We start from the raw sequence: 20,913 nt of genomic DNA on the forward strand, positions 1-20,913 counted from the left end.
TGGTCCTTGGAATAAATCAGCTCAGGCAGAAGCAGACTTCCAGTACAAGGAAGTAGGAGCAACTGCTTGCCTGCTATTCTCTAATGACATAGCCCAGGCCCCTGGCCCTGAATAGCAGCCATTCAGGCCTCCACTGTGGGTGTTGGGATGGGGGATGTGTGTGTGCAATGCATGCGTGTGAGTGTGTGAGCAATGCATGCATGTGAGTGTGTATAAATATGTCATGTTCTAGCCTCCGATGCTTACAGAAGAGTGGATGAGTGTTTGTGTGGCAAGGAGCTGGTGCAGGGAGATTTTTACCTTGGAGCCCTTCTCAGCTTTAAACTCCAACCCTGAGAGTTGTGTAAGTACTGGAGTCATTTGATTAATGTGTCCTTCAGTAGATGGGAAGCTCTACCAGGGCAGGGACTGTGTCAGTCTGATACAGGAGTCTGTATCAGTGGCTCCCCAGACACCACCTAGCACAGGGGCTGGTGGGTGCTTGATAGACATAGACGGAGAAAAGCTCTAGAACATTCTTATTTTTCTCCATTGCCTTGCAGTCACAGTCCCCATTAATGAAGTAGCATATAAGTAAATGAATGTATCAGCTGTTCCTCCCACGACTTCCCTCTAGGGAGGGTCATAAGGACAGAGTGAGCTGGGGGTGAGGATGGGCACCACAGCAGTTTCATAGAGTTTTGGGTGGTGCCCGTCGTTTATTTCTGTACTTGGGACACTCCACAGATAATGTGGCTTTAAAGCAGGACTTTCTATCATAGAAGTTTTCTAGGTAGACAGCTTCCCCAGTTTCCCGGGTTGAAGACGTGCAGGCCTGTGCAGGTCGTAGAATACGTGTGAGCATCACGGCGATCCGTGGTGGTTTTTCTGGCATAGTGGCCAACATTGCAAGGGAAGAGCCCACCCACTTCCCCCTCATGCCCTACAGTCTCCATTCAAAGGCTGTGCTAGTGCGTTTTCCCTTCAGAACCCATTCAGGCTTCTTAGGAAGGAGGGTAGGGAAGAGCCAAGCAGCAATATCACTGAGTAAATAGGAATCATCAAACAGACACTCCCTGGAGAGAGTTTTCTTTCTATGAAGATCTTAATTAATATGAACGCTTTGTCCTCGTGTTCTGAGGCAGTCTTTCTGTACCAACCGTGGGCAACTGCTGATCCAGCTCTGCCTAAATCAGATCACTGGGGTCTTTCATCCTTTGGGGAATAAGCTCCATTGGAGAATCAAGCCAGATCTTGTCTGTTGGGAGATTAAATAAAGTTGCCATGTCTTAAAACTTAAAATTAAGTGCGTATTAAGCAAATGACAGTGGAGACCACTGAAGACACCTTAGGCCTGGAAGCATTTGAGTTAGAGAATGTTGCAGGGACTCCACACCCATCCCCCTTCTCCACGCCACTCCCCCGTCATGCTATCCTGACTTTGCACTCATTGTAAGGTGCTTCAGAAGACCCAAGACTCAGGCTGCCAGAGGTCCGAGTTGGGTGACTTGGGGGTTGTTTCTGTCCCATTCATATCTGAGATCCTGAATGGTCCTCTGGGCCCTATCGTGAGTGTTTCATTCCCCAGGCCCCTCTGAGGGAGGCAGTCTTTAGCATTCTCTGACTGTGCTGGTATTACTAGGAAACAACAGTCTTCTCTTAAAAGGCTATTTCAGAAAACAACGGCAACTGAATGACTCAGGAAGAGGAAGGAAAGGGGACTAGGATGAGTGAAATGTATGGCCCAGGAGCTTTTGGAGTGTGGAAGAACCAAGGAGGAATAAAGGATGGGTACGTGGCAAGAGGAGACCCATGTTACAGAGTGTCCGTGATCATGCAGTGACCATCCAGCTTGGCTCTGCTGTCGCCTGCAGAGAATACACTAATGAAACAAGTGAGTCTTGGGTGAGGGGTGGTGTGGAACCATGCTTGGTGGAAGTGTCTTTGGAATCACAGGGTCTTTCATTCTTGCCTTTCTCACTGATCCTTGAGGTGCTGAAAACGTCACAGAACTTCCATCTGGGTTAAAATGGGGACATTTAGAAGGTTCTTCAAATCCACTCCTTTCAATGACTTTTGCCCGAAGACTCCAAGCCCACAATGACTCTAACCTGAATGAACAGAAAGTATCATCCATGCTGTTTAATTCTCAGTGGCCTCTTGGACTAGCCTGAAAGTCACAGTTCCCCCAACCCCCAAAATAAACGTTAAGAAAGAAGCAGAAAAGTGATGGAATAAACACTATGGCTTGTCCTTCTTATTTTTAGGGGTTCTTTTGAGAGAGAGGGATCAGTGTAGGAGCGAGCAAAGTGATTCTGGGCAGAAACCTGAATGGATGTGGTAAGGATGAGGGATCCTTTGTCTGGTAGCTGGTAAATCCCTGGGGGCTGCCTGTATTGTCACATTTGCTTGTGAGGACACCTGGCATTGTATCCACCACTGTCAGATCATCTCTAGATCCACAAGAACCAGGATCTTTGGCCAGGACTGAGAGCAACTCACATCTGACAAAAGCCTGTTCACCTCGTAAAAGAAACCCACTTTTTATTTTCCTAGCAGGAGGGTGTCAGAGGTCGTGATTTCTGGGCATGCTAGTGACATGGCTTTTGGCATTTCCATTAGCATCCCTTTCTAGAGAATCCCCATGTGCTGTGAAAATTGATCTCAAAACAGTATATCATATATAATCACCATCTGAAGAAGGACGAAACCCCACCAAGGGTGTGATTTGTGGGGGTCCATTGCTTGAGTGTAGAGGGCTCAGCCTCTGAGGTTATGTGCCTGAAGGCAGCTCACAGCAGGCTGTGCAGGGAGAGCTGAGAGCCTGCCCTGGTCTTGGAGGAGAAAGAGACAGGAAGTGTGCACCAGGAGACATCTACAGCCTCAGGTCCATGTTCCAACAGTGCCCAGGAGTTTCAGGTTTGACTTCAGATCCCAAACTGTAGGTGCTTGTTGGCTGCAATCTCACAGCTTTGGTCATAGTGTAATAGCAGTTCTGCAGGTCTCCCACCCAGAGATCTGTGTCTTCAATTGATGTGAATGACTCCTCATCAGGAAGGGACATCTGGGTAGCACTGCACTGGGTACTACATGAATGAATACTTCCAGGTTGAGAGGAGAAACCAAACCCGCAAAAGCCTATGCCCTGCTCCTAACACATGTGGATATGAGTGTACACCTAAAAATCACACGTATTAAAAGATACGGGAATATATGAGCTCAGAAGCCTGCAACTCATAGGGAATTGGGGCTGGTGGGTGGGTGGGTGGCTTGAGAAAGGAGAGTAAGCCAGCATATTTACTTGAGTTGAGGTTGGTCAGAATCAGATAGTAATAGCTTAGGCTCTGAAAATTATAACTTGCTTGGAGCTCTGGCTCAAGCCCACAGAAGTATTAATAGGTTATTTTTAATGTATTTGTTTGTTAATTCATTCAGTAAATATTTATTGAACACCCGTTCGTACTTAGTAGTATATGAGGCTCTGGGAATACAGTGGTGAGCAAATCAGAACCCATGTCTTCATGAGTTTCATACCTTCTAGGGAGACATATAAGAAAATAAGCAAGTCATATACAGGATAAATATTGTTATGTTGGAGGTATAGGATGTTATTAGAGCACACGAGAGCAACCTCCAACTTGGATGGGGTACTGGAGAACCTTCCTGGAGGTGGTGACATCTAAGCTGTCATCTGAAGGATGAGAAGAAATTAAGACAATGAAGGAATGGGGGAGAAAGGGAAGAATGCCAGGCTGAGAGTCAACATAGGTAAACGTCCAGGGTAGGAAGACAGTAAGACAAGTTCATGGAACTGAAAATGGGAGTAGGGAGGAGGGCTAAGATCTGAGCTTGGAGGAGTAAATGGGCATTAAATGGTGAAAGGCCCCTGAAAACCATTTTAAGTAGTTTTTGCCTTTTTCTGGGGACAATAGGGAAGTAATGAAAGGATCTTAATCAGGAGAGGGACATCAGGTGATGTCGTGGAAAAGTTGCTTTGACTACATAGTTGTGACTCAACTGGAAGGTCTAAGCTGAAGGCAGGGAGATTGGGATAATATTTCCATCATTTAGGCAAAAAATATGGTAGTCTGGACCAGTGTCACTCTATGAGGGGGTGGATAAATAAATGCACAAAAAGATACTAGAAATCCGAAGACATTTGGTCGTTGATCTCTTTTGAGAGGTGAGAGAGGAATCTAGGCTAATGCCCACCTTGCTTGCTTAGGCAACTGAGTGATAGTGGAGTTGTTTACTGAAATGAAGAATACCAAAAAAAGAGCTTTTTATTGTTGTTGTTAGGATACTGAACAGTTTTCATATTATAGTAGCAAGGTGTGCATGATGTCCCAAGGTAGGGTGTGCCTAGGAGGCATGTGGGTATACAGATGTATCTGGAATTCAGAAGAGAGAGACCCACTGCATATGTCCATTTTGGAGCTGTCATCAACATATAAATGCTCACTGAAGCCTTGGAAGTGGGTGAGTTTATATAACAAGAGAATAGAGAAAGAGAAGAGAACTTGGAATAGAATCCAGAGGAACCCCAACATATTCCACCCCTCCAGAACAATCCCAATCCATGGTGGAGATTGAGGAGTCGCTGGAAGAAATAGGAGGGAGACCAGAAGAGTGTGGTGTCATGGAAACTAAAGGAGGTTTCAAAAAGAAAAAAGCAGTCAGTTTTAAATGGTGCTGAGAAGTCCCCTAAGAGAAAGACTAAAAAGTGTCTGTTGCACTTAGTGACATGGAAGTCACTGGGTATCAAAGGCAAACAGCTTTGATCTCAGTGGAGTGATAGAAGCAGGAGTGGGATTACAGTGGGTTGAGGACTTAGTGAGCACTTGGGAGATAGAGGCGGCATGGGTAGGCAGCTCTGGGAGTGGAGGAGGTGACTAGTTAGACTGATCCAAGCTTAGGGGTACAGCAGGCTGGTGAAATTGAAGGATCCCAGGCAGGGGAGTTCAGGAATTGGCCAGAAGTCAGTGGGGAGTTGGACGATGGGCCTTAAAGTGTGGGCTGAATATGAAAGAAGTAAGGAAAGGAAAGGCATGCTAGGGAGATTTTTGAAGATCAAATGATGGGTTTGGTGGGAGTAACTGGATGGGAGAATTTAAACGGTGGGAATGAGGTTTGAATATAACACTGTAGAGACAGAGCTCTTCTTGGTGATGAAAGACATGGAGCGTTCTCTATAAGCACCTTCTAGAAGGGGCCTAAGTGCAGCTCATGGTACCTGTCTTAGTCTGTTTTGTGCTGCTGTGACAGAATGCCTGAGAGTGGGTAATGTATACAGAACAAAAATGTATTTGGTTCACAGTTTTTAAGGCTAAGTCCAAGATCAGAGTGCCAGCATCTGGCAAGGGCCTTCTAGCTGCACCGCTCCATGGTGGAAGGCGAGAGGGCAAGAGAGAGCAGAGCGCAAGAGGGGGCTAGATTCATTTTTTCCTAAGGAACCCACTCCCTCGAGAATGACATTAATCCATGCGTGAGGGCAGAGCCCCCGTGACCCAAACACCTCTCATGAAGCCCTGCCTCCTAACACTGCTGTATTAAGATCAAGCTTCCAACACAGGAACTTTGGGGGATGCATTTAAACCATAGAAGTACCTAAGTTAAAACACCACAGCCCACTGATTTAAATATCTGTACCCGACACCCTTCTTCACCCAACCCACTGCATCATTGTTGTAAGCAGCTACTTTTTCTCCATCCCCTAATCATGTGTCACTGTGATAGACATTTTTCATATATTATCTCTAATCTGCCCAGCAACCTTGCATGGTGGGTACTATGACTTCCTTTCTACAGAAAGGAAGCTAAGACCCAGAGATACTAAGTGATTTGCATATGATTATGTAGCTAGTAAATAAATGGAAGAGTCAGAATTTGAACCCAGGTGTGGTCTGAGTTCAAAGCCCAGGCTCTTTGCTTTGTACTTCTCAGACTGTAAGCTCCTTGGGGCCAAGAAGTATTTTCTTATCATTGCGTAGCCTCCGGGTTTGATTCCTATACAGAATTGGAACTCAAGAAATACGAGGTGTGTGAGTGAGTAATTGAGAGAGGGATACGTAAAGTCACTCTAATGCTGTTCCCCAAGGGAGATAAAGCACCATCACCCAAAGAGAGAAATAAAGAGCATTGGACGGAAGAACGGAAGAGCAGAAGGATTTGGCATCAAGCGATGCTGGTGTTGGGTAGCTAGAACAGAGTTGTCTCTCCTCACTACTGTTTCTGACCAGGGTGCTGGACAGCCTGTGGTTGGCCTGAGAGAGTCAGCCTGAAGGCCTCCATCTGCCCCCGCATCAACCCCAGCTCCAGAGCTGTCAGGGAGCGGCCTAGAAACTCCAGAGGAGGAGCTGAAAGGGGAGGTACCTAAGCAACAAAACCCACACGGGAAGAGAGAACCCCAGACCACGAAGTGACGTTCCACTTCCCATTTCCTTTTAGTGTCGGCATCTGAGGCTGGGGTTTCTCTCCAGACCCTCCTTCAGAGTATCCAGGGTTGGCGCATCTGAACATGTGCGGGTGTTGGGGGAGGACCACGCTGCCACTGAGGAGCATGCACGCCACCTAACATGACCTTGGTGTCCAGCCGGATGCCTGCCAGACACTCATCTTCCTTTCTTGAAACTGATTTATAGAATCAGGAGAGCAGCCTACTTGAAAGGAGGGTAGTTCCAGACGTGGGGGTAATGGGAAGTGCTAATGGGCAATGTGGTCTTTTATTTTATTTTTTTCTCGACCATAATCAGATTCCTGTCTCTCCCTCCCCAAATAGCAAGAAGGACAGTATCTTCCTTCCAGGTTTTAAAAGCCTTTGCATGCCACCTGACGTTGCATAAAAGCCTCTCCCTCAGGCCTACGGACTCCCTCTCATTGCTTGGCTGTTCCATAAGCCTATGAATTTACTGTACCCTGTCCACCACCATCACCACCATCCTGTTGTGGCAGGGAAGGTGTCCTGGTGAGCCCAGTGGACTCCAGCAGGACTGCAGCAAGGTGGATACTGCTTTGTGCAGCAGCTGGGGCAGCGCTGTCCCTGAGGCCTGCAGGAAACTCCTGGGGCCCAGGAGGACAGTGGCCCGTCACCTCCAGTATTGCACATCACGTGTCCCCCACCTGTGTGCACCGTGCGCACCCCCACCCTCCACCTCCTGGGCCCCATGTGTTGGGGGAAGGTGTGGTCAGCAGACGGGAGGATGTCATGTTGGAGGAGCCCCTTAGAACAATAGGAGCTTCACAGGATCACAAAGCCTGTCCCCCTCATGTTACAGATGAGTTGAAGTCCAGAGAAATCAAATAAATTTGTGCAATCCTTTATCCATCTATTCGTCCTTCTCTCCATCCGATAAATATTCATTGAATACCTGTCAGAACCAAGAGATACAGTGCTGTGTAAGAGGAGTGAGGTCGCGGCTCTCATGCAGCTTTCATTCTGACAGGTGGGGAAGACAGCAAACCTTGAACTTAAAGCAAGTCTCTAAGTCTTGTGGGTGTCACAGCTGAAGACTGAGGCTGGGCTTCCTGTAGTGTCCTTTGCAAGGCCCCATGCTCCCTGCTTCCTGGGAGGCCAAGCATTTAGTTTGGCTCTCCATTGCAGATGGAGAAGTTTGAGGGAATAAATCTCAGTTTGGACTAGATACTTTTGGGCGGCAGAAGGGTACATGTAGTTTCAGACCAGGATTGGTTTTTAATTTTGGTAAATTATATGTAATGTAAATTGGCCTTTTTAACCATTTTAAGAGGACGATTCAGTGGCATTAAATACATTCACATTGTCATGCAACCATCAACACACTCTATCTCCAGAACTCATATAATCCCATAAAACAGAAACTCCGTACCCATTAAACACCAACTCCCCATTCCTTCCCTGGTGCCTAGACAGGGATTCTTAACTTTTTTTGTGCCGTGGACTCCCTGGGCAGTCTGGCGAAACCTCAGAACCCTTCCTCAGAATCAGGTCTGTAAATGCAGAAAGTAAAATACATAGGATTGTCATGGAAACGTGAAATACAGGTGTCAAAATATTTTTAAAAGACCATTTGTAATATAGTCATATGTGTGATTCTTTGTTATCCCATTAACCAATCAGATCAGGCTGTGGTTGAGTAACTACCATATTTTTGCAGGAGTGGCTTCCGTAGATGATATTTTGAGATGACTGCGACATTTCTAGTGCGGCGTGAAAATACCCATCATGTCTACCGGTGACCAAGTAGTTACCGGTACTGCCCATATGACTGGCTAGTTGCTTATATTCCTAATAGAAGGAGCTACTGAATTTCAGTTGGAGGTTGGTGAAAATAAAGATGTCACTTTTTCCCCTCTCGGTTCACCAACCTGAATTCTGTCCCTGGACGGCTTAGGGGTTCCGTGGACTCCAGATTAAGAAGCCGTGCCTAGACCTGAGCTTACTCCCCTTTTCTGCCTAGAGGGGCAGTGCACAGGGCTGGGCGCGTGCTGATGCATACATAGGACGTCGTGAGTGAAGCTGTCCCTGGGCAGGGCATCACAGGAGCCCAGCCAAGGGGAAAAGGTGCCCCCACTCTCCCCAGGCCGCCAGCCTGCTGTCTGAGGTGGGCGGGGCCGTGCCCCCTAGAAGTGTGCCTTCTGGCAGCTTCCCCCGCCCCCTTCCACCCTCTTGTCCAAGGGCTCAATGCAGAAGGTAGCCATATGGTCCTTTGTGGACACATTTTCCCTAGTACAGTATCTTCCTGGTGTGAATGCAGGGCCTGGCGGGCGCCCTGGTGTCAGCTGTCCCTCCCCTTCCCTGGTGCCCCATCCCCCACAGCCAGCCCAGAGAGTAGCAGGTTGTGGGGAGTCGGGGAGCCCTGCAGAGTCGGGGTGAGTGAGGAGTCTTTCAGTAACACCCACCCACACACTCACACAGAAAACTGTTGAAGTGAAGTCAAATGTCTCAAAGTCAGATCCCTTTTTAGTATGAATTTGCTGTGTCTCATTCTGAGCACTAATTCCAATTTAATTGCAAGTGGCCTGAAGCCTCTTCAATAGGAGTAACAAATGGTTTGATTTTGTAAACTTCATCAGACTGCATTTTAAATGCGACACAGTAGCCCAACTCGAATGCCAATGAAGCACTGGAGTAGCTCTCTGTTTACTAATTATCCGTTTTTACTCCAAGCCACGCTGGCTGGCTTGTCTGATTAAATCGGATTTGTGGGATAGAGAACAGCTAGCAGAGTTTTCTCTATAGTAAACGAGATTGAAACTATGGGCCGCCTGGCTGCACACTGTAAATTATATTTCCTTTTAAAGGGGACGTGTCTCTTTTATTTCTCTGTCATCCCTCCTGCATATTAAACTTTACAGTACAGAAGTGTACCCGGCTGCTTCTAAATCCAGCCTCTCGCCCTCCACCTAGTAGCCCACTCTCACTTTCTGTGATTTCCGTCTCCCTCTCTGAAGGACTGGAAAGGAAATTGGTAGCTACATTCTTTGCTCCTTTATCTTTTTAACCCTTTTCTTTTCTTCCCCTTTATTCTGGAATTGACTTTTCATTATTCCATTATTTTCAAAGGTACCTGTGATGACATGGATGCTGAGAAACTATATTGAGTTAGCTAAAAGAGAGTTCTAGCAACAGAATTTACCAAGCCCTAACACAGATTAGGTTTTAGCCTTTCAGAAAGATGTGAAGGTGGGTGGTATTGGGCGGGGGCAGGCAGGGGTTGGGCATGAATTGGTAATGATAGTTTGAATAGTGAAAAGAGAGTCAATTTCTGAAAAATCAGATGTGTTCCTTTGGTCCACCGGGAATGATGAAATCCTTTCCTCTGAACACCGTGAAATCAGAATCACCTGATTTCTACCTGTGGTCCAGTGGAGAAGGCCGTGGTGCAGGTGCTGGAAGGGTAAATGTTGGTGGTTGCACCCTCTCGGTTGAAGCCCAGGTTGGGGCAGTGGGTGTGTCCTCGTTCTACTCCCTGGCTGGTTCTGGGTCTGGCGTGGAGCTCCTGGGCTCGATTTATTGTGTATTCCTCTGACCCTAGGAAAGCAAAACAACCTCTGCCCTTGGTCCTTCCTATATTGTGCACGTGCGTGTGCAACACACACACACACATGCACGCACATGAAACAAACGCAAGGAACCCTGAATCAGGTGTAACCAGGCTGTGCGTACATTCTGCCATTGCTAAGACCAACTCCATGAGCGCAACCTGCCCTGCCCTTGTTCTTGGTGTCTGTGTATGTGCTGGGAACTTTTTTATATCTTGATTTGCTTCTGAATGTCCTGCAAAATTAACAGTATCTGTCTGCACTTTTCCCTTTTTGGCTATTGTGTGCCGTACAGTATGGGAAGGCCACATGGTGTCTCTGATACTGATAGCCTGGTTACCGTGGGAATGAATGCCCACCACACTCTCAGGCCCCCAGCCCTCCTTTTAATTGTTGACAGTAAAAAGCGTTTAAATGCTGCTTAATTTGTAATCATCTTCTGGGGGGGTGGGGGGAAGGAGAGGCGCCATTAAAATGTCAGTAAAATGAATACATCCTCTCCTTTTTTGTTATTTTGTTTTGCTTATTTATATGGGGTAGTTTTTGTTTTCATTGCCCAGTGTTTGTGAGGTATTTAAATGGCGCTGAAACAATCAGTATTTCGTTTTATTTTGAATTTCTGTCTTGCCCAACCCCTGCTCCCCTCCCCACTCCATTCTGTCTCCCTGGGCCTTTGTCTTGCCTCTGTCTCTCTCTCTTTTCTGTCTAGGTCTCCTCCTGCCTCCTGCCTCTGCCTCCATCTCCCTATCTCTGAAATACATTGGGGTTTACTGGAAATTGTACAGGAGAGCCTAGCTGAGGTTTTTGGGGTTTTTTTCCCCAGAGACCCCACTCCTGAGCTGCAGTTTCTCTCCTGGGGCCTCAGGATGACTTTGGGAATGTCTGAAACTAGAGAGAGTGACCGTCTATAGAAAGCATCTTTAACACTTGAAGAATACTAGAGATGAAAGAGTCCTGGGAGTAACTTATTGTCCAGACAAGGAAATTGGGTCTTACCTTTACACGTAAGCTCCCGTGCCCCCCCCCCCCCCCCGTTAAGCTCTGGACACACTGCCAGAATGTAAATGCCTACTATGTGTTGGACACTACGGTCTTGTAATGAAACTGCTAGATTCAAAGGGTCTGGTTCTCTGACTTGCCCTCTGTGCAGGGTTTCTTGGGGGTCTTCTCTGTCATTCTAGTGCTGGGGGCTTGGGAGAGAAAGCTTCCCCTCCATACTCCCCACCCCAACTGCCCAGCCCTCACCTGGCACAGAGGGGCTTCAGGTACTCTCAGACCCAGCTACTCAATAATTGCCTCTGTGAGTGTTGAGCCAGTTCTAGGAGGTCTTAAGCTGCTAACTGGTAGTCCCCTAGAAAAGGTACCTAGAGGTTCTCTCAAGTCTTGTGAAATTTTCCCATCTTTCTAAAAATCCCCATCTCACAGTGCTGCTTGAGAAAGGTTGAACCTAGATTGGCACCCAGCAGGTGCCCAGTCAATGTTGGATCCTTTCTTTGCCTTGTCTGTGACTGCCCCTCTGTCAGCCTAAGAATGTGGTTCCCTTTTAGTTAAAGGGATTCTCTTTAGCTAAAAGAAGGCTGTCAAGTCTGACTTTGAAAGAGAAAATGCTGACGTCCATCTCAGTGGGAGAAAGGACCATTCAACCTGCCAGCACCCTCTTCAATAGAATTATTGAATATTAGAGTGGAGAAAAACCCTTTAAGGATCACTTATATCCCTCTTCATTTTACTGATGAGGAAATGGAGGCCCAGAAAGGTCTAGTAACCCACCCAGGAGTGCACAGCGAGTTAGTCACTGAGCCAGGACTAGAGGCCAGGTTTTCTACTCTTTTGTTCCTGTTCAGTTGGGAGTCTGCAGTAAAAAGCCACGTGAGGGCAAGAGGATGCCTGGGATGTGAAGATTCTGGCCTGCCCTTTCATGCTGTGTCCCGATGTTCCCCCACCCGCTTTGGGGCTGCTTTTCCTGGAAGCCTCTAAGATTAGCTGAATTTCAGACCAAGGGATCCACGTTTCTTGCAGTGCTCATGCAGCCTTGCAGAGGGTTACAGGCAGAATACATTCCAGGGAATGGATTTAGAAAGAAACTGATTGTAGCTTTTGATTTATTTGCTACCCACCTACCCCCAAATGCAGGAAGTAGGGAGCCCTTTGGCTTTAGGAATCCTGAGAGTAAACAGGTGCCTGTCTCTCTCCTTTGAACTTTATTTCTACAGAACAAGCAGTGTAGAGAAACCAGGGAAAACAGTTCTCTGCATCTTGGGAGAAGTTGTTGAGCACGGGGCGCCTCAAGTCGGCACCATGCCTACCTGCTCCATCCCACGGTCCATCATTCTCCCAGCCTGATCCCATCTCAGAGGCACCTCTCTGCCAGCACGGGCAGTACCTGAGAGAGGCTTCCACATCAGATGCCCCACCAGGGATGGGCTGGGTTGGGCTGGGCTAGGCTAGGCTAGGCTTGCTCTGCAGAGCTGGGCTAGGTTAGGCTACTGCAAGCTGCCCTTCTCTCTGGGTTGTTGAAGTTGGTCCGATTTTTCAATCGTGGGCCAATTAGTTTCACAAATGGGGGCCCCCGTGGTGCCAGGGCACATTTGTTCCGGGCCTGCGCACTGGCCAGGCCCCATTGTTCTGCCGCCCACCCCCGTGTGGGCCCATTGTCCTCGCCCCCAGCGGGTGCTGCTTACCGCTGATTTATACGGGCAGGCGTCCTGCGGGCTCCAGGCTTCTCTGCCACAGCTGGCGGAGGTGCTTAAGGCCTTGGACCCCGTGACCTTTGCCCTAGTCCTGCTGTCATTTTGAAAGTTACAGACCAGAGGGCTGCATACCTCTCCGGATTTACTTTCCACCCCAACTCACCCGCCCCAACGCCACTGCACGCGCGTGCATGCGCGTGCACACACACACACACACACACACAATCCCTTTCCTTCTTCCTCCGCTTGCTCTTGGAGAAGTTTTAATTCATTCTGGAATGTCTGGAAGCGTCCAGCCACTGGACTGGAAACCAAGAAGGAGCTGCTGGGGCAGGTGGGAGGTACTAGCCGAGGATATTAGTCTCCGCTGATGTGCCTGGAAGCAGCTACTTCCCGGAACAAGGTTTTTAATCCTCGGATTCATTAGTTCCATATCGGATGCTGGGAGGAAGGGAGGAGGATGTTGCCATCGGTGTGGCACTGCCAGGGAACCAGGACTTGATTTGGCATCTTCCAACTTAGCATGCACCCTTCCTGCCAGGGGCCCCTGAACCCTAGAAAGGGCAACCCAGAGTAGGAGGTAGATTGAATGTGAAGGTGGTTTTGTAGCCCAGTACAAAGATGCAGATCTTGTCCCCTCTTAACCCGTTTATTCTTTCTCTTCTTGCAAACCAAACTCCTCTCCTCCTTTTTTAAAACCTCCTTCCCTTTTTTTATCCACCCCTTTTCTTGTCCCCCTCCCTCATTTTCTCCCCTTCTTGGGCTCGTTTGTTGGTGTGATTGACAAAATTAGTAAATCCATTCATGTTACTTTTATTGTGCAGGTCTCAATAAATCCCCCATGTCCAGGGCGCACCTTAATGAGCTAGTGAGCTGACAAATTTGTTTACTGTAGCTGGAGGTGCCGAGTAATGAAATGCACTTGTGTCTGCAGCTCACTGCTAAACAAATACACGGTTTTCCGGGAGCCAGCTCTGCTAGCTGCTGTGCCTGAGGACGCAGCCACATTCCCCAAGAGACTGAAAGTTGTATGTGTGCATGTGTTTTAAAAAATGTAATCACTCTCCCATCCATTGCCTAGTTTTAAAACAAATCTGAATCAGCTGCTCAAGCTCCTCCCCGTTTTTTGTTATGCAATGAAGATGCTTTTGCTCCCTTGACTGACGGTATTGAAACCATAACATTCCCCCTTTCTCTTGTGGAAATAGAATGTCATACAGATGTATAGATGCCTTCCGTGATTCTACGCAGATAAGAAAGGAAGGAAAAAGAGGCAGAGAAGGCTGGATAAAGAGACCTAAAATTGACAAGGATGAAATTGACAAGTGATGCTAAGGTTTTTGGCTCTTGGCTTGGTTTGGGAAGATGTAACTGAGTACCTCAGCAGTAGGTGACTCTATACACAGGAGACAGACACCCATGCGTGAGCTCAAAGCTAATTGAGTTTGAGACAAGCCTTCCAAGATGGTATCTTAGTGTATCCTACCCTAGTAAAAGCAACTGGGGAACTTGTCTCTCACTCACCAGCAGCTGATTGGAGTTTGCAGGGTTCAGTGGGCTGATTTGGCCTTCAGTGCCCACATAGCTAGCCTTCTGAGGAACGCTGGGAGTGCAATAGTGCATCCTAAATGATCCTGAAACTCATGCTCAAGAGGACAACCAGAGAAATAAAGAGAGGGCTGTTGGCCCTTAAACCAGTAGATTCCTTGAAAAGGAGCTGAGCCCTAAATGATAGCACAGGGGAAGTCAAAATGGAGGAGCCACTCAGATTCAAGGGCTGGACTTTGTTCCTTTCTGTCTATTCCTCACCTCACCCCAGCCTTCTCCATCCTCTTAAGATGCAGACAGAGCCTTCCTGCCTTGGGTAGGAGTCAACCCGGTGCTGCTTGTCTCTGCCTCTCTGTCTTGCAGAGTGGATGGTGCAACTCTGCTACCTTTTTCAGCAGCACCCTGGGGGCAAAGGGAGGAGAATATGGGCGAAAGGAAAAGGCATCAGTTTATGTCAAGGTTTGAGTGTGTGGTCACGAAGGTTGCCCATGCTGGAGATGTTGTCTTAGGAAAGAGTCATCCCCAGGATGTCAGAGGGAGCAGAAAGACATATCTGAAGGATTTGGGGGCTAGGGGTGGAGGGAGGGGGAAGTTTCTAGTTTAAATCAAGGTTTTCACACCCTCCTAAATTTGATATTTTCTTTCTGTGGGGAGAAGAAGCTTTCGGGGTGGCAGGGTTGGGTGAGGTTGGGTAGGATTGGACATGAGAAGCCCCTCTGGGGTACATGTGCACGCACACACACACACGGGCATGCACACGCCCCAGCACATGCACACACAGCAGTCCCAGCCTGCTTACCAAAAAAAGCTGGAGTATATTTAGATCCCTCTGCTCCTTTGATTAAGAAACTGCTTATAGCAGGAGATAATAAGAGCTTTGCTCCAAGAAGGTGTAGCACCTGAGCATCTTCTCCAGCTGTGTACCCCTCTGATCCTCTTCCTTCCCATCTATTAAAGAGATAATTGGTATGGAAATGGCACAGGTGTAAACATGAGGGGTTTTGTGTTTCATAATTTCAGACCCCGTCATCACCTGGGTGAAATACCCTAGGTCTATGTCACCCCTTCTGCCTCTATTCCACCCTGGCCTGGCTTTCTCCCTTTCTCTCTTTTTCTTTCATTCTCCCTTTTTTTTTTTTTTTTTTGCTAAAATTAAGCTTGTTTTAAATTGGAAGACTTTGAGTCATACATGCCCTATAGTCAAAACTGGCTGTATTGGCACTCGGGGGTCTGGTGTGGGTCACCTTCCCTGGAGATACAATTTATGCAAATGTGGTCCCAGATATTTGCATGGACCCTGCCCATATTACTAAGAGTCATGCTCTTTGAGTCTTGATAGCGTCATCCTTTTCACATGCATCCCCTTTTCCTACTTCGGATTCCCTTTGAGCAGATACCCTGGGAGTCCAGGCTAAGACTGAGTCCCATTCATTCTTCAGAAGAGCAGAGGTGCTAATTCCTTGACCTGAAAAATTATTTTCTTGGGTAAAAGCTGACTTATATATCTGATTTACATTGAAATGTACAGATTGATAGAAAGCAATACATTTGTAGGATTTACATAATCAAAAACATTTGTCAGTTTCATCCTAACAGGATTATGAAGTTAGGGCTGGAAAGGGCAGATTAGTTATGAATTCTCTTTCCTAGATGAAGAAACCGAGGTTAAGGACAACAGCTGCCTGGACTAGGATCACAAATCCAAGAAGGGCTGCACCTCTGGGCCAGAATTGGGATCTTTGTACTGTTTCACTGTATAATATGGCAAAACCAATCCTTATATGGTCTGGGTCTTTGCTTCTGAGCAACAGAGCTCAGACATGGAGTAAGAACTAAGGAGTCCTGTCCAGCCCACCAGACAGACACAGGAGGCCTCACTGAGATCTGCTGCCTGTGGGTCACTTGTCATTACTGATTTCCAAGGAGAGTGGTTGGATGCTCTTAGTCGTGGTTTCATTTGTGGACTGTGGTCTGAACTTTCCGCATCCCTAGCCCTCTGTCTGTACCATGACTCTCCTCGTACCTCCTCCCCCACCCTTTGTGACTGTCTCACAGCCCCTTATTTATTTACTAATTCAACATGCAGTTATTAAGTGCCTACTCTATATCAGGCCATGTGCTGTGTGTTGGGGAATATAAAGATGAATACAATAGTTCCTACTTTGGAGGCTTATAATCTATTAGGCAGAGCTGAAAGTCCAAAATAAATGCAATACAGGGCTGTACCACACCAGATACAACAGTGAGGGATTTCAGAGGAAGATGGTGTTGTTGGCACTGAATCCTAAGTGGTGTAATTCCTCAAAGATGCCTTCTCTAGGCTTCCCAGAAAGCAGCAGTCCAGAGACAACAAAACAGCTTAGGCATGTGTATTGTGCAGGGCTGCCATGACTCATGCCATGACTCACGATCCAGGTTGTTCACGACACAGGGGTACCCAGCTGAGGAGGAAAGAGCCCAAAACCCAGCCCTGTCTGTACTCACCAGGTCTGTGGGGCTGCCCAGAGGAGGAGACATGATTTTCTAGTTCAGATGAAGGTGTTGTTTGGCTGGCATTGGCTCTGTGACCACATTATAAAGTTTTTTTGTGTGGATGTCTCATTCGATGTTCTTGATGACCACAATATGGTGGATAAGGAGCAAATGGATCTGGCGAAGTAAAATGACTTGCTCAGGGCCACAAGGCAAGTATATGGGAGAGCTGGGACCCCTATGCTTCTTTTCCTTCCCCTGTGTCATGCGGACCATCTGACTTCTGAGGGTCTTGTTCATCCAGTCAGAGCACCTCCCCTCTCCCCATTGGTACCAGGCCTGACGTCTCTCCATAGCAGAGGACAGAACCCAGGTGTTGAAGGGAGCAGAGTGTTCCAGTGCTTCCAGGCCCCCCTGCCCCGCCGCACATCTCACTGCAGCTAATGAATTGCTAATACAATTTTCGAGATAATTTTATTTCCATAGTCCCACATTTTAATGTGTTTCCAAAAGCTAGCATTTATTTGCTTAATCTCCCAGTGTAATAGAATCTGCCCTGACTCATCATACATGCGAACAATCAGCTAGGCTGAAACAGCAGCAAATTGTTTAATAACTCACATCTAGTCTCTAGATTTTTAACTCACATGCACCAATAGCTTTTCTTGTGTCTCATCCACATCTCCCCTGCCCTTTCCCTTTTTTTTTTTTTAAATACTTTTCTATCATCATAGCTGTTAGTCTCCAAGCAGAAGAATGGGGGAAGTGGATGCTGAGTCTCAGAGGCCCCCCTTTCTTCCCCTGGGAGGCTTGGTTGGTGGATACATGGCCAAGGAGCACCCCTGAACCTTGTGGAATGTCCCAGGAAAGGGAGAGAGACCACTGTAGGGACATCATGGCATTTCCTTTCCAGGTGGTGACCATATAACTTCCAGCCTGTTGGCCAGGTGTGGAACTTGCCATCTGGGATTTTGTGCATGCCACTCCTCCCTGGCTGTCCCACCTTTCTAGGATTTTCCCTCTCCCCTTGCCCTGGCAGCCTCTGCCCTGGTCTGGTCCCCACCCTCCTCCAGTGGCGCATCAGCCCTCTCGCTGCTTCTCACCACTTGCTGCTGCTGTTAGTCCCTATGTGTGTCCAGAGTCACTGGCTTCAAACACAGGTCAGATCGTGCTAGCACCACTCGTCTTAGTCAATTCAGGCTGCTATAACAAACTGCCACAGACTAGGTGGCTTATACACAGCAGACATGCATTTCTCACAGCTCTGGAGGCTAGGAAGTCTGTGATCAGGGTGCCAGCATGTTTGAGTTCTGGTGAGGGTCCTCCTCCTGGTTGCAGACTGCTGACTTCTCTGTGTCCTCACATGGTGGAAGGGGCTAGCTAGCTCTCTGGGCCCTCTTTTACAAGGATACTCATCCCATTTAAATTACCTAATTATCTCCCCCCAGGCCCCATTTCCTAATACCATTACCTTAGGGGTTAGGGTTTCAAAAAAGGAATTGGAGGGGGACCCAGACATTAGGATCCTACCAACCCTTGGTCCTTTCCTGGCACTGCATTGCCTGTAGAATCAAGTCCAGTCTGTCCTACCTGGCATGTACAGCCCTCTATGGTCTGACTCCCATCTCCCAGCTTGTCTCCATCCCCAGGGCCTGACCTTGGCCCCATCTGCTCTGACATTTGCCAGCGGTGTCTCTCTCCTTAGCCTGGCACATGTGTCCCAATTTCTTGTCCTTTGCTTCTCAAACACTCTTTACTTGTAAAAGCCTAATTCAAAATCTCAGAAGCTCTTGGAGTCGCCCTGCCTTACCCTCCGGGTGGTTGTTAACTCAGCGTCTCCCACTAGTCTGGGACCCAGTTTCTCTGCTCAGCCTCAGCCTGCCCCTGGTCACCTAGCACAGTGCCTGCACTTGGCAGTGGCTCGGTGAGTTGGCTGAATGGACATGAAGTGGGTTCAGGCCACCCTGAGAAGTAGGGACAGCATAGTGGGGCAGCATCTAGGGGTCTTGGGAAGACCAAGGGGGCAGAGTGCCGTGGTCTGCCTTGCTGGGTGATATTGACCCTCAGAGCACCTCTGGGTCTGGCTGTGTAGGCTGAGATGTCCCACTGGCAATGCCATTCATGTTCGTCTGCCCAGGTTCCTTCCATGCAGGGGATCTCAGAGGATGCATAAGGAGGAGTCTTGGCTCTTAAAGGGCATGGCTGACCCACAAAGCCTACTCAATCCTACTGATTTAAGGTAGCTATTTGAACACCTGGCTTAATTTGGGCTCTCTGTGGGGTGGGGGTTAAGGGCAGAGAGGGGGTAGATGCTGGGGGCCCTCAAGGTGAAGAACTGGGGGCCACTGGGCACAGAACGCATTGCAGATGCACTGTGCTCCTTTGTATGTAGGCCAAGCAGGGAGGGATATTGAAGACTCACTGTCAACTCTTGGCACTGCTTCTGTCCGGAAAGATACATCTCTCATTATGTCCCCCTCCAGCAAGTGGAGCTGAATACCCTACACAACATTTCCGAGAGATCTTGGTGGCTCCCAGTGGGATTGCACGGCCTCAGAGAACTATGTCTTGTGACCCAGCCCCAGCATCCGCCTACTCCTGGCCAGGGGCTCTCTAGCCATTGCTGGAGCTGTACTAGAGGCAGGGGTGCTCTGTACTGTCCTTACCGGGCCTCTTCCAGGGTAAGCACAGACAGGCGGGCAGCTGGCCCCAGAGGCAGCATTGAGCCCAACCCCGTGGTTTCTGAAAGCAGACACACCGAGATATTTTCAGATCCCAACTCTGCCTCTTTCTGTGTGATCTTAGGCAAGTTATTTAATCTCTCTGTTTTCCGCTAGTAAAAAGGGGGATAAGAATGCCTGCCTTGTAGGATTGTAAGTTTTAAATGAGCTAACAACATAGAAAAAGCACCTAGCATAACACCTAGTTTTGCTCCCCTTCCTTCCTGCTTTTTGACAGCCAGGAGAAAAATCCAGTGCTGGCTGCTATTTCCATTCCCTGCTCAGCCTTCCTGATTGCTGGTGAGATGGGGTGTGGCTCCAGGTGCTTAGACCTCAGTGTCTGCAAAGGGAAAGGGGTATCAGGGTGAGTATGAGGGGCACAGAAGTGTAGGGGACCGTGAGAGGTGGACCTTGCCTGCCTACTAGTCCATCCTAACCCAGCAATGAATGGGACAGAGGTGGTGAGGACCAGGCCTCTCCTTGCTATCTCTATCGATGGGCCAGGAAGGCAGGGAGGTTCTTCGTGCCATCCCTTCTCTTCCCCCTACCTTCTACCAGACACTTCTCAATTCCATGCTGAGCAGCCCATGGCTTCCAGCAGCCAAAGCTTTGCCCCCTGCCCCCACCCACTCTGGACTGGGCTGACAGATGCTAGGCCTATTTACCTTTCCTGCTTGTGCCCCCCACACAGGGGACAGCAGTGTGGGGCCAAGTGCAGGTGATATTGCCCAGGTACCAGCACAGAGACGTGCAGATGGGCCTGCCAGGGGGCTCCTGTGCTCAGGAAAACAGAGCCCAAAAGGCTGGGCACCGAGCTGCCAGTTAGGACTCACACACAAGGTCAGATACTTCCTCCCGTGGTGCTGTAGCTGGAAATTTCGGCCATGGCTCCAGAGCAGCATCAGAAAGGGGTTGGTAACAAACAGAAAATAGCAGCCTATATTTGTGGGGTACTGTGGGAGTGAACAGCCAGTTAGAATTAAATGAAAATCTCACATCACTCGCTAGCTTTCAATCATTTGACAGTTGCCCGTCGGGTTTGGGATGGAACCTAAAGCTCTTGACGTGGTTTGCAAGACCCTGCATGGCCTGGCCCTTACCTTTCCCTTTAGCCTCCTCTTCTTCTTCCCTAGCTGCACTGCACCATTCCTCTGTCTGATCCTCCCACCGGCCACGTTTCCCTTTGGCCCAGAGTGTTCACAGACACTATTCCATCTTCCGGATTCCGCCATTCACCTTCCGGATTCCGCCATTCACCTGGTGTTCAGGGTAACGTCGGTCATGAGAGCAGGCACTTGGCATGCTCTTCCATGGTTATATCCCCAGTGCCAAAAAGACAACGTTACTTGTAGAAGGCACCAAGTAATACTTGTTGAGTGAATGAACCTAAGATTCATGCTTTAGTGAGTGGAGAAGTAGTTAAAAAAAAAAAATCAAAAAACAAAAACAGGGTCTGTATCTAGTCTTGGGAAAGCATTAAAATC

The 20,913-nt window shown here is 48.2% G+C and overlaps 1 protein-coding gene and 1 long non-coding RNA gene across 9 annotated transcripts in view; one reads left to right on the top strand and one right to left on the bottom strand.

The window, feature by feature from the left end:
• LOC105476473 (zinc finger and BTB domain containing 16) overlaps positions 1–20,913 on the top strand; it is a 198,016-nt gene that overhangs the window by 162,710 nt on the left and 14,393 nt on the right. The window lies entirely within an intron of this gene.
• LOC112425662 (uncharacterized) lies at positions 1,955–20,621 on the bottom strand. Of its 7 annotated transcripts, none has more exons than XR_011611081.1 (6): positions 20,530–20,621; positions 16,722–16,886; positions 15,037–15,185; positions 9,813–9,988; positions 7,824–7,944; positions 7,218–7,346 (listed from the first exon to the last, which is right to left on the bottom strand). It is a non-coding gene; the product is annotated as an uncharacterized lncRNA (long non-coding RNA). The 7 variants fall into 7 exon arrangements; XR_011611080.1 differs by lacking the exon at positions 9,813–9,988 and adding an exon at positions 14,499–14,639; XR_011611082.1 differs by having other exon boundaries at positions 7,219–7,346; positions 7,879–7,944.

Source organism: Macaca nemestrina, chromosome 12 (genome assembly GCF_043159975.1).
Source record: "Macaca nemestrina isolate mMacNem1 chromosome 12, mMacNem.hap1, whole genome shotgun sequence".
In the NCBI taxonomy this organism is placed as follows: domain Eukaryota; kingdom Metazoa; phylum Chordata; class Mammalia; order Primates; family Cercopithecidae; genus Macaca; species Macaca nemestrina.